This window comes from Aethalodelphis obliquidens, unplaced genomic scaffold (assembly GCF_003676395.1).
Source record: "Aethalodelphis obliquidens isolate GAN/ISIS:26980383/991018 unplaced genomic scaffold, ASM367639v1 scaffold6, whole genome shotgun sequence".
Taxonomy (NCBI): domain Eukaryota; kingdom Metazoa; phylum Chordata; class Mammalia; order Artiodactyla; family Delphinidae; genus Aethalodelphis; species Aethalodelphis obliquidens.
Window position 1 is genome coordinate 57,341,860 of NW_020837950.1, and position 14,351 is coordinate 57,356,210.

Genomic DNA, 14,351 nt, shown 5'->3' on the forward strand with positions numbered 1-14,351 from the left:
AGCTAACTTCACCTTTAGTAGGAGGAACTACTGAGTCACAGGGCAAGCTCCAAGTTACAATATGGGATGAAGAGTCGAAGCCAATAATAGAATCTACCACAGTAATGACTATAGAATCTTGGCATGTTGGCAGATACTCCCTAATCTTACTTCCATAAAGAGGCATGTATCCAGGTTAGGCTTCTCATACTTTCTCAATAGGGTAAAAATCCCTTCATTGGCTGACTGTTGAAGCTTATGATTCTTTCCTCAAATAATAACATGGGATGTCTGCCTGTTAGTTACCTAACAGAGTATACCTGTGAATTCTGTGCTGCCTCATAACTATAAAATCCCAGTTTGGAAAATCATATTTGCAGAGGATTTCTTAATGGATTATCCATCCCTCAAAATAGGCTAAATTTCATACCTTGAACAAGACAGGTTACAAAAAAGCTTCTCTGTACAGCATAGCATGTTGGCCTCTTGTAAAATTGCTTTTACTTAACTAAGCTTGGATATTAATCTCTCTGCCTACATTGCAGAAAGTTATAAAGAAATAGTTTATAGACCTAATTATTAGTTAAGGTTGACATTGGTGTGATCTACACATTCCATTTTTCGAATAACCATAGAAGAATTTTCTCTTGGCTCACAGAAACAAGAATTTTCCATACGCCTCCTGACAAATTGGCTTATTTTTATCTTATAGTCACTGTGAAGTAGCTGATCATCTTTCCATTTTTATATTGGCCAGTAGGAAGCTCTGATGCAGACTTACAAGCCATCTCTGCTGGAGCACAGAGCCTTATGCATAGTGTAGCCATTGTGTGTCATGCTTTAATACATATTAAATCCTTAGAAGTGCTTGGCACATAGAAAGTGCTAAATGTGTCTGCCATTTTTAACATTATTTTATTATTATTATGGATAATAATGAGATAAGTTGGGTAGAATGGGATCCTAATATCTGATCTCCTATATCATTTTGGAATTAAAAGTGCTGAATTCGTCTGTTGCTTTTCAAGACTTTTGTAATCAAATTACCTAATAGGTAAGCAGGCCAAATATCAGATGGGGAAATTTTCTTCTCTCTCTGCTTAACTAATATTTTACTGATTAAGTTTAAGTTTGTACTGTTGGACCAAAATAAATTTCCACTTCTTGCCAAGAACACTTATAATGATATAAGCAAAAACTTCAGCAAAGACCAAAATAAATATTATTAAACAGTGGCCAAGAGACTGAACCTCTCTCTAATCGTTTGTGGGATGAGGATTGGTGAGGGTAAGAAGTCCAATAAGGAACTCTCTTCTTCACAACAGCTAGTTTTTGGCCTAAGCTGGGCCGCCAAAATTTTACTTTGCTCCCTTGTTCTGTGGACTGGGTGGAAGTAACGGGCCAAATCAGTTAGGATTGATAATCTCACTAGCAAAGACACTATTCCCCCAGGATCTCCTGCGGGGAGAACAGACCAGAGTACAGCTTTTGATCAAAGAAAAGAAGATGAATTTTTAAAAATTTAAAGAAAAGAATAGAATGTAATATGCAAAAAATATATGAAAAATCTATACTAGAAGAAGACGTCCAAGATAAAATTCTCAGGTAATAAACTAGAAAGATTTTACACCCTAAAATAAATTATAGAGTATATCTACAGTGAGGAATCTGCAAATATTTTATATCCCAATGAAGAGGGTATAGGGAAAAAGCAGTTAAATTAAATTAGATATTAAAATGTAGGCTAATTTAGTTATCTATATTAAATTGTAGATAAATTAGTTTAAATGTAGATAGTTGGTTTTTTAAAGACAAAAATAATACCATGCAAGTTTTGTGGGAAGCAATTTGACAATATCTATAAAAATAACAAATGCCAGTAGGAGGACTTTATTCTGTGTGACATATGTGTGTGTAAAACATGTGTAGAATCATATGTGTATTAAATGATGTATATATGAGATTATTTATTGCAACATTGTTTGTGCTAGTAAACTATTGGCAATGACACGAATTCCCATTTGTTGGAGACCAACCTAATAAATTATGACAATTCATACACTGCAATATGCCGCCATTAACCAAAATGAGGCAGATATTTGTATAATAATAATCCAAGCTCTCCAAGATGTATTGTAAGGAAGGTATGGAAAAAGGGCTATAGAATTACTGTTCATGTAATAATACTTATTTACATTTACTTGTTTTCATATACACATCTCTGGAGGGATCCAAAAGAAAATGACAAAAGTGCTAGCTCCTAGGCAGGAACTGGGTATCAAGTGCAAGGGAGTTTTTCACTGTATACCTTTGAGTTCCTTTTGAAGTTGATGTCATATGCATTTAAATTCATTAAAAATGATATTAAAGAAATAATGAATTCATCTGAAACAACAAGTAGCAAAATTGATCGGCGCAGTCAATCTGTGATATGGAGGACAAGCTTGAGAAAATCATGCAGAATGCTGAGAAAAATGTCAGAGAAGTGGTCCAAAGAGGTATGGAAGACACATCACAGAGGTTCAACCTATAAATAATCAGTATCACTAAAGTATGTGTATTATGACCCTAATTTTGTAAAGATAAAGCTATATATACAGATAAATTACCTTATATTTGTATGTGTAAATATCTACTTATATGTAATTGTATCATCATCAACAAAAAAACAGCACTTACCATGTACCAGGCACTGTTCCAAGTGCTCTATAAATACTACTGTTAATCTTCCCAACAACTCTGGGAGGTAGGTAGTTACCCCACCATACAGATGGGATTCCAAGGCACTGAGAGTTCAGCTTCTTGCCCCACAGTCACACAGTACGTGACAGAGCTAAGATCTGCACCCAAGCAGTTTGATTCCCAAACCTGCCTTCTCAACTGCCAGGTCACAGTGCCTCCCTGTTGTGTAAAGAAAAATGTTTCGGAGATTAAGCAACAGTCAATTAATATCTGGAGAATGAAACTGTTGGGAATTTTTTTTCTATATTAACATGTTTATATCATTTAAATTTTTATAATAAAGTACTACTTTTGTAATTTAGAAAAAAAGTAGCTATAAATTGAAGAGGGAGTATAAACCACTAAGCAACATGAGACTACTCTCCCTAACTCACTCTTATTACCAGAAGTTTTGTAAGAAACCATGTTTTTGGAAGAAATCTACAGAACTCATGACACACTTCCTACAAGTCCAGTTTTTAGGGTTCTCCCTGATGCTCATTGATCTGTTAGCCAGTAAAGTTCTCTGATTGCAGGTAAATAATGTCTACTTTGCTCCGTGTGGCACTCTCTTAAAACAGAGTATGCCAGGATTCCTTGTCCCTCCAACTTACGCTTATCCACCTAAATCACTGAGTTCTGGCTCCTACATAGATGTATATAGTTGGACCTTGCTGCTGCTCCTCTAATCACCGTGTCAGCTTCAAAACTCTAGCCTGGATAGTATGGTCCTCTCTGTAAGGATTACTGTTTTATGTCTTTCTCATTTCAGTTAAACAATACTGGAGAGAGGAACCAAGATGGCAGAGTAGAAGGATGTTCTCTCACTCCCTCTTGCGAGAACACCAGAATCACAACTACCTGCTGGACAGTCATCGACAGGAAGACACTGGAATTCACCAAAAAAGATACCCCACATCCAAAGACAAAGGAGAAGCCACAATGAGACGGTAGGAGGGGCGCAATCACAGCAAAATCAAATCCCATAACTGCTGGGTGGATGACTCACAAACTGGAGAACACTTATACCACAGAAGTCCAACCACTGGAGTGAAGGTTCTGAGCCCTACGTCAGGCTTCCCAACCTGGGGTTCCGGCAACGGGAGGAGGAATTCCTAGAGAATCAGACTTTGAAGCCTAGTGGGAATTGATTGCAAGACTTCGACAGGACTGGGGGAAACAGAGACTCCACTCTTGGAGGGCACACACAAAGTAGTGTGCGCATCGGGACCCAGGGGAAGGAGGAGTGACCCCAGGGGAGACTGAACCAGACCTACCTGCTACTGTTGGAGGGTCTCCTGCAGAGGTGGGGTGTGACTGTGGCTCACCGTGGGAACAAGGACACTGGCAGCAGAAGTTCTGGGAAGTACTCCTCGGTGTGAGCCCTCCCAGAGACTGTCATTAGCTCCACCAAAGAGCCCAGGTAGGCTCCAGTGTTTGGTGGCCTCAGGCCAAACAACCAACAGCCCCACCCATCAACAGTCAAGTGGATTAAAGTTTTACTGAGCTCTGCCCACCAGAGCAACACTCAACTCTACCCCCCACCACTCCCTCCCATCAGGAAACTTACACAAGCCTCATAGATAGACTCATCCACCAGAGGGCAGACAGCAGAAGCAAGAAGAACTACAATCCTGCAGCCCGTGGAATAAAAACCACATTCACAGAAAGATAGACAAGATGAAAAGGCAGAAGGCTATGTACCAGATGAAGGAACAAGATAAAACCCCAGAAAAACAACTAAATGAAGTGGAGATAAGCAACCTTCCAGAAAAAGAATTCAGAATAATGATAGTGAAGATGATCCAGGACCTCCGAAAAAGAATGGAGGCAAAGATCGAGAAGATGCAAGAAATGTTTAACAAAGACCTAGAAGAATTAAAGAACAAACAAAGAGAGATGAACAATACAATAACTGAAATGAAAAATACACTAGAAGGAATCAATATCAGAATAACTGAGGCAGAAGGACGGATAAGTGACCTGGAAGACAGAATGGTATCTGCTTCACTGCTGCGGAGCAGAATAAAGAAAAAAGAATGAAAAGAAATGAAGACAGCCTAAGAGACCTCTGGGGCAATATTAAACACACGAACATTTGCATTAAAACGGTCCCAGAAGGAGGAGAGAGAGAGAGGAGCTGAGAAAATATTTGAAGAGATTATAGTTGAAAACTTCCCTAACATGGGAAAGGAAATAGCCACCCAAGACCAGGAAGCGCAGTGAGTCCCATACAGGATAAACCCAAGGAGAAACATGCCGAAACACATAATAATCAAATAGGCAAAAATTAAAGACAAAGAAAAATTATTAAAAGCAGCAAGGGAAAAATGACAAATAACATACAAGGGAACTCCCATAAGGTTAATAGCTGATTTCTCAGCAGAAACTCTACAAGCCAGAAGGGGGTGGCATTATATGCTTAAAGTGATGAAACGGAAAAACCTACAACCAAGATTACTCTACCTGACAAGGATCTCATTCAGTTTCAATGGAGAAATCAAAAGCTTTACAGAGAAGCAAAAGCTAAGAGAATTCAGCACCACCAAACCAGCTCTACAACAAATGCTAAAGGAACTTCTCTAAGTGGGAAACAGAAGAGAAGAAAAAGACCTACAAAAACAAACCCAAAACAATTAAGAAAATGGTCATAGGAACCTACATATCGATAATTACCTTAAACGTGAATGGATTAAATGCTCCAACCAAAAGACACAGGCTTGCTGAATGGATATAAAAACAAGACCCATCTATATGCTGTCTACAAGAGACCCACTTCAGACCTAGGGACACATACAGACTGAAAGTGAGGGGATGGAAAAAGATATTCCATGCAAATGGAAATCAAAAGAAAGCTGGAGTAGATAAAATAGATCAGATAAAATAGACTTTAAAATAAAGAATGTTACAAGAGACAAGGAAGGCACTACATAGTGATCAAGGGATCAATCCAAGAAGAAGATAAAACAATTATAAATATATATGAACCAAACCTAGGAGCACCTCAATACATAAGGCAACTGTTGACAGCTATAAAAGAGGAAATCAACAGTAATACAAAAATAGTGGGAGATTTTAACACCTCTCACCAATGGACAGATCATCCAAAATGAAAATAAATAAGGAAACAGAAGCTTTAAATGACACAATAGACCAGATAGATTTAATTCATATTTATAGGACATTCCATCCAAAAACCGCAGATTACACTTTCTTCTCAAGTGCGCATGGAACATTCTCCAGGATAGATCACATCTTGGGTCACAAATCAAGCCTCAGTAAATTTAAGAAAATTGAAATCATATCAAGCATCTTTTCTGACCACAACACTATGAGATTAGAAACGAATTCCAGGGAAAAAAATGTAAAAAACACAAACACATGGAGGCTAAACAATACGTTACTAAATAACCAAGAGATCACTGAAGAAATCAAAGAGGAAATCAAAAAAACCTAGAGACAAATGACAATGAAAACACAATGATCCAAAACCTATGGGACACAGCAAAAGCGGTTCTAAGAGGGAAGTTTATAGCAATACAAGCCTACCTCAAGAAACAAGAAAAATCTCAAATAAACAATCTAACATTACACCTAAAGGAACTAGAGAAAGAAGAAAAAACAGAAACCAGAGTTAGTAGAAGGAAAGAAATCATAAAGATCAGAGCAGAAATAAATGAAATAGAAACAAAGAAAACAATAGCGAAGCTCAATAAAACTAAAAGCTGGTTCTTTGAGAAGATAAACAAAATTGATAAACCATTAGCCAGACTCACCAAGAAAAAGAGGATGAGGACTCAAATCAATAAAATTAGAAATGAAAAAGGAGAAGTTACAGCAGACACCGCATAAATAAAAAGCATCCTAAGAGACTACTACAAGCAACACTATGCCATTAAAATGGACAACCTGGAAAAAATGGACAAATTCTTAGAAAGGTATAACCTTCCAAGACTGAACCAGGAGGAAATAGAAAATATGAACAGACCAATGACAAGTAATGAAATTGAAACTGTGATTAAAAATCTTCCAACAAACAAAAGTCCAGGTCCAGATGGCTTCACAAGCAAATTCTATCAAACATTTAGAGAACAGCTAACACCTATCTTTCTCAAACTCTCCCAAAAAATTGCAGAGGAAGGAGCACTCCCAAACTCATTCTATGAGCCCACCATCACCCTGATACCAAAACTAGAGAAAGATACTACAAAAAAAGAAAATTACGGACCAATATCACTGATGAATATAGATGCAAAAATCCTCAACAAAATACTGGCAAACAGAATCCAACAACACATTAAAAGGATCATACACCATGATCAAGTGGAATTTATCCCAGGGATGCAATGATTCTTCAATATACGCAAATCAATCAATGTGATATGCCATATTAACAAACTGAAGAATGAAATCCATATGTTCATCTCAATAGATGCAGAAAAAGCTTTTGACAAAATTCAATACCCATTTATGATAAAAGCTCTCCAGAAAGTGGGCATAGAAGGAACGTACCTCAACATAATAAAGGCCATATACAACAAACCCACAGCAAACATCATTCTCAATGGTGAAAAACTGAAAGCATTTCCTCTAAGATCAAGAACGAGACAAGGATGTCCACTCTCGCCACTATTATTCAACATAGTTTTGGAAGTCCTAGCCACAGCAATCAGAGAAGAAAAAGTAATAAGAGGAATACAAATTGGAAAAGAAGTAAAATGTTACTGTTTGCAGATGACATGATACTATACATAGAGAATCCTAAAAATGCCACCAAAGGGGCTTCCCTGGTGGCACAGTGGATGGGAGTCCACCTGCCAATGCAGGGGACACGAGATCGTGCCCTGTTCTGGAAGGATCCCGCGTGCCGCGGAGCGGCTGGGCCCGTGGGCTGTGGCCGCTGAGCCAGCGCGTCTGGAGCCTGTACTCTGCAACGGGAGAGGCCACAGCAGTGAGAGGCCCGCGTAACGCAAAAAAATAATAATAATAATGCCACCAGAAAACTACTAGAGCTAATCAATGAATTTGGTAAAGTTGCAGGATACAAAATTAATGCACAGAAATCTCTTGCATTCCTATACACTAATGATGAAAAATCTGAAAGAGAAATTAAGGAAACACTCCCATTTACCATTGCAACAGAAAGAGTAAAATACCTCGGAATAAACCTACCTAGGGAGACAAAAGACCTGTATGCAGAAAACTATGACACTGATTAAAGAAATTAAAGATGATACCAACAGATGGAGAGATATACCATGTTCTTGGATTGGAAGAATCAATATTGTGAAAATGGCTATACTACCCAAAGCAATCTACAGATTCAATGCAATCCCTATCAAATTACCAATGGCATTTTTTATGGAACTAGAACAAATAATCTTAAAATTTGTATGGAGACACAAAAGACCCCGAATAGCCAAAGCAGTCTTGAGGGAAAAAAACGGAGCAGGAGCAATCAGACTCCCTGACTTCAGACTATACTACAAAACTACAATAATCAAGACAATATGGTACTGGCACAGAAACAGAAACATAGATCAATGGAACAAGATAGAAACCCCAGAGATAAACCCACACACCTGTGGTCAACTAATCTATGACAAAGGAGGCAAAGATATACAATGCAGAAAAGACAACCTCTTCAATAAATGGTGCTGGGAAAGCTGGACAGCTACATGTAGAAGAATGAAATTAGGACACTCCCTAACACCATACACAAAAATAAACTCAAAATGGATTCGAGACCTAAATGTAAGACTGGACACTATAAAACTCTTAGAGGAAAACATAGGAAGGACACTCTTTGACATAAATCCCAGCAAGATCTTTTTTGATCTACCTCCTAGAGTAATGGAAATAAAAACAAAAATAAGCAAATGGGACCTAATGAAACTTCAAAGCTTTTGCACAGCAAAGAAAACCATAAACAAGACGAAAAGACAACCCTCAGAATGGGAGAAAATATTTGCAAACGAATCAACGGACAAAGGATTAATCTCCAAAATATATAAACAGCTCATGCAGCTCAATATTAAAGAAACAAACAACCCAATCCAAAAATGGGCAGAAGACCTAAATAGACATTTCTCCAAAGAAGACATACAGATGGCCAAGAAGTACATGAAAAGCTACTCAACATCACTAATTATTAGAGAAATGCAAATCAAAACTACAATGAGGTATCACCTCACACCAGTTAGAATGGGCATCATCAGAAAATCTACAAACAACAAATGCTGGAGAGGGTGTGGAGAAAAGGAAACCCTCTTGCACTGTTGGTGGGAATGTAAGTTGATACAGCCACTATGGAGAACAGTACGGAGGTTCCTTAAAAAACTAAAAATAGAATTACCATATGATCCAGCAATCGCACTACTGGGCATATACCCTGAGAAAACCATAATTCAAAAAGACACATGCACCTCAATGTTCATTGCAGCACTATTTACAATATCCAGGACATGGAAGCAACCTAAGTATCCAACGACAGACGAATCGATAAAGAAGATGTGGTACATATATACAATAGAATATTACTCAGCCACAAAAAGGAACGAAATTGAGTCATTTGTTGAGATGTGGATGGATCTAGAGACTGTCATGCAGAGTGAAGTAAGTCAGAAAGAGAAAAACAAATATCGTATATTAACGCATGTATGTGGAACCTAGAAAAATGGTAGAGATGAGCCGGTTTACAGGGCAGAAGTTGAGACACAGATGTAGAGAACAAACGTATGGACACCAAGAGGGGAAAGCTGCGGGGGTGGGGTGTGGGGATGGTGGTGTGCTGAATTGGGCGATTGGGATTGACATGTATACACTGATGTGTATAAAATTGATGACTAATAAGAACCTGCTGTATAAAAAACAAACAAACAAAAACTAATACTAAACTTTCTTTGGGTTATTTTTATGGAAATATTTTAATATAAATGTTTCAGACATTACATGAAATTCCTAAAAATCTTATATGTTCTGGTATAATGTTATAAGTCATAATTCTAGTTATTACTTTAAAATGTATATCTCAGAAATAACTAAATTTCCTTGTCAATTGCATTATTATGAACTTTCATCAAATCTTTAACCGTGGTCATTTTTAAGTCTTTTGTCATTTACAGACAGTTCTGGGTGTACTCTGATGCTTTTACAAAAATGTTTCTATAAAAGGGTTTCATCTTCATCCTTTCATTTTCACCTTCATCATGGAAAAGACTCTGACAAGTACAGGTTTCTGGTAACTGACTATACTGCTGAACTGAATGAATAAGCATTTTCAGAACTCTAATGGAAAACTGATGAATTCATAAAAATTCTAAGAAAAGATCAAGATGAAAAAATAATTAATGACATGGGACTGAGTGAACTGGTGAGAATTATTATAATTTTTGTGACTTTCTGTTTGAATAAAAAAAATTTAAAAAAAAACAGTACCAACATGTCTTGGTTCAGGCTGCAATAAAAGAATATATTTCTATTATTAACAGAAATTTATTTCTCACAGTTTTGAAGGCTGGGAAGGCCAAGATCAAAGTGCTGGCAGATTCAATGTCTGGTGAGAGCTTGCTTCCTGGTCCATAGACTGCCTATGTGTTCTTCTCACTGTGTCCTCACCTGGCAGAAAGGGCAAGGTATGTACCTGGGGTCTCTTTTATAAGAGAGCTTTACCTTACCTCCATGACCTAATCACCTCCTAAAGGCCTCTTGTCCTTATACTATCACACTGAGGCTTAGGATTTCAGTTTGTGCATTTTGGGAAGATCAAGCAATGTAGCAAATTTATGGAGGTGAGCCTTATGATAGCAATTGTGACACTTCTAATAGCCCCAAACTTTGGGGATGTTCCACGTTGAAAGCAATGCTGTAAACAGCCTTTCCACTGCTTATAATTTCTACACTATAATGCAACTTTTATTATATTTAATACAATTCCTACAATATATACTATTATGTAAGAACTGATACGAACTAATCTATAATATACATTGTATATAAATATTATATTTATATACAATGTATATTACAGATCAGTATGTATATAATAGTATGTACTATTATATACACACATGCATGCATGAGCACGCCTGCACGCACGCGCGCGCGCACACACACACACACACACACACACACACACTAGATGTTCATCACATTGATGAGGGACACAGATAATTGAGTCTATTTGAAATTTAAGCTTTTCACCATGGTGTTGTTTGAATAGCTATGTTCCCTTTATCTTAAGACTTCTAGTGCTGATGGCATTTTCTCTTTCATGACAGTAGGATGTTTAGTAAGACACTAAGGCTTATATATAACATTTAAAATTATTAAGAATAAGCAATTATAAAAATCTTAAGAGCATCTTTCCCTCTCAAGAATCTAGATGTCTGTCAAGAGCCTAGATCGCCTTAACCGTTAAGATTATTGTAGAATTAACAAATTCAACTTGTTCCTGGTCTCTGTCAGGTTTATTTAGATATAATAACTCCTATGTGTGGGCATACCGTGAAAAATAGATATGATGAGATGTAGCTGTAATAAGTGTAGGTATAATAACAGCTTCTATGTATCTGTGTGGCGTGGGGATCCCAGCTTGAACTTAAAGTACGTCTACAGCTCTACTGACAATTCCCACCCTCTCCCGCCATTGAATTATCAGGAGTCCTTGGGGAGCTTGGCTTGAAGCAAAGCCTGTCTCCCAAACATGCCCAGGCATGTTGGAACAATGTGTTGCCAAAAGATTAGAAATCACGAAATACCATGGGACAGAAAATGAGGTCCCAGTTGGCCTAGTTTCCTTAGTATTTCTGCCTAATGAGTTAATCCTGTAATCCATCCTTTTAATTTATTCTTTTAATTCCAGAATCTCGTGTTTATTTAGTCATCTGACTACTAGGAATTACTTTTGAAGTATAATATTACAGGAAGACAAAGACCAGAAGAAAGTATTACACACAGGGTTTCCTGTTTATAGATTTCAAAATACTTTAGGAACCCCATTAAATGATTAATGGTGGAGAATGGAATATATCCAATGGATGCACTAGAAGTTTCTACACAAATGCATTGGATAGCTTGCTCCAATGTCTGACTCGGAGGGAAACATTCTAGTCACTCATGTACACAGAGAAGAAATCTGATGATAGACGGATGTAACTGTTGGGAATGAAGTGGCAGTGTTAATACTTCTGTTTTCTTTTCTTTCTTTCTTTTTTTTAAATTAATTTTTATTGGAGTATAGTTGCTTTACAATGTTGTGTTAGTTTCTGCTGTACAGCAAAGTGAATCAGCTATACGTATACATATATCCCCTCTTTTTTGGATTTCCTTCCCATTTAGGTCACCACAGAACATTGAGTAGAGTTCCCTCTGCTATATAGTAGCTTCTCATTAGTTATCTTTTTTATACATAGTAGTGTATGCATGTTAATCCCAATATTTCATTAAAAAGATTTCATCAAAAATATAATACTGGGATGCTGAATTTTTTAAATGACAGCATATTCTGCTATCAAAGTGTCCAATGACACCAGTCAGTTTCTCTTTCCTTGTAACTTCAATTCTCTTCTGTTTTTCTGCCAGTTTTTGAAAATAAATATGCAAGAAAATCACCAAAATAAACTATCATCATTTTCATCTTTCTAACCTCCAACAAGTGCTGACTCCTCCCCTTTTGGACAGTAATTCTGATGTGTGGAGCAAAGGGATTTTCTGATTCTTTTTATAAAAAATATTTATTTGATTGCACTGGGTCTTTGTCGTGGCAGGCGGGCTCCTTTGTTGTGGCAAGTGGGCTCCTTAGTTGCGGCATGTGGGATCTAGTTCCCTGACCAGGAATCGAACCCAGGCCCCCTGCATTGGGGGCATGGAGTCTTAACCACTGTGCCACCAGGGAAGTCCCTCTGATTCTTTTTTTTTTTTTGGCTGCTTTGGGTCTTCATTGCTGTGCACGGGCTTTCTCTAGTTGCAGCGAGTGGGGGCTACTGTTTGTTGCAGTGCACGGGCTTCTCATTGCGGTGGCTTCTCTTGTTGCAGAACACGGGCTCTAGGCGCATGGGCTTCAGTAGTTGTGGCACGTGGGCTCTAGAGCGCAGGCTCAGTAGTTGTGGCACACGGGCTTAGTTGCTCCACGGCACATGGGATCTTCCTGGACCAGGGCTCGAACCCGTGTCCCCTGCATTGGCAGGCAGACTCTCAACCACTGTGCCACCAGGGAAGTCCCCCTCTGATTCTTAATAGAAGTAACAATACTTGGAATTTCGGTGCTTTGGGGATTTTTTTTCTCAAAAGCACAAACTAATCTTTTGTACTCTTTCCAAGAATTACTATATGACAGTTTCCAATCTGATTATGACTGTTTATCAATGCACAGAAAATTCAAAGACAGTATACAGTACCAATGATCAATAAAAAAAGAAAAGGAGAACTCTACAGTTTTCTTTTTCCCCCCACATCTATAACAAACGTGGCAAGAAGTTTCTTAAAGCATTTAAAGAAGAAAAAGGGCAAATTTTTATAAAAAAGGAAAGAAAAGAGAAAAAGAAAGAGGAGAAATGGGTGCTGTTCAAGCTCGGAAGATTCTTGAGTTTGATGAAGTTGTAATAGAAATAGTTTAAGGGAACATGGAATTTGAAAGCAATTTTGAATGTTGGAAAAGAAGTAGCAACATGAGGCTACTGTTGGAGCATATACGAATGCTGATTCCTTCTTTTGGAGCAAATCAAAAGTCTTGCATTACCAGTCCCTTAACTAACCTGCTCTATTCCAGCTTCAGTTTTGTGGTATATCTTTTCCCAAGGTAAAAAAGCTGTCATCAAATGAACATTTTTTTAGATATACTATTTTCTGGCTATTTTTTTTCTTGTTGCCCAATTACAGGGGTAAACAAGTTATTTCTTCTGGGTTCCATGTCTGAAACTCTTTATAGTAGAGAGGATTGTTACAAAGCTCAGAAAGACACTGTATATGAACATACGTTGAAATATACAAAGAATCATATAAATATAAGGCAACATCATTACCAAAATCACTTTGTGATATGTCCATTTTCTTTCCTTTTGTTTTTATTTTTCTCTCTTATGCTATCTTTATTTTATGAATAACCAAAACTGCTATATTAGAATTATAATATTATTCAGTTAGGTTGAAAATGGGAAACATTTTTGGATTTACTTTTCAGGAAAACTAACAAAAATACTCTAAACTGCAAATTTTTACTTTAAATTGAGGGTGGTATGTTAAAAAAGATTAGAAAACACAATCAAAAGAAGTTATTTTCTAAAAAGTAGTTTTTCTTCTCTATTTTCAGTGATTAGCCAGCTGCTTTGGTAGTGGTCATTGTCATCAAAACTGCAATGGAAGCAAAATTCCATAGCCTGGTATGCAGCCCTCAGAAAGCTCCTCTTATACTTCAAGGTAATTCAAGTTGTTACAGTAGTCATTTAGAGGAAAGAAGTCAATGGTCATAATAAATTATTTCTTTTCTTAGTATTTATAAACAGAGATCTCTGGGAAACAGACTGTGTGCAAAAGAAGGCAAAGAAAACAAGAACAAATTATCAGATGGCTACAGTCACAGGGAATACGGTCTGTGTTTGGCTTGCGTCCCGTTCCTAAGCGTTTCTGCTTAGACCAGTACTGCAGCAAGCACA

At 37.4% G+C, this 14,351-nt stretch overlaps 1 long non-coding RNA gene across 2 annotated transcripts in view; it reads left to right on the forward strand.

Moving 5' to 3' along the window:
- The first annotated feature begins 3,599 nt into the window (after positions 1-3,599).
- Positions 3,600-14,351, forward strand: part of LOC113619081 (uncharacterized) — a 33,014-nt gene continuing 22,262 nt past the window's right edge. For both annotated transcript variants that reach the window (XR_003432270.1, XR_003432271.1), the window contains exons 1-3: positions 3,600-3,650; positions 10,208-10,334; positions 14,009-14,115. This is a non-coding gene — a long non-coding RNA (uncharacterized LOC113619081). The remainder of the gene's footprint in view (positions 3,651-10,207; positions 10,335-14,008; positions 14,116-14,351) is intronic.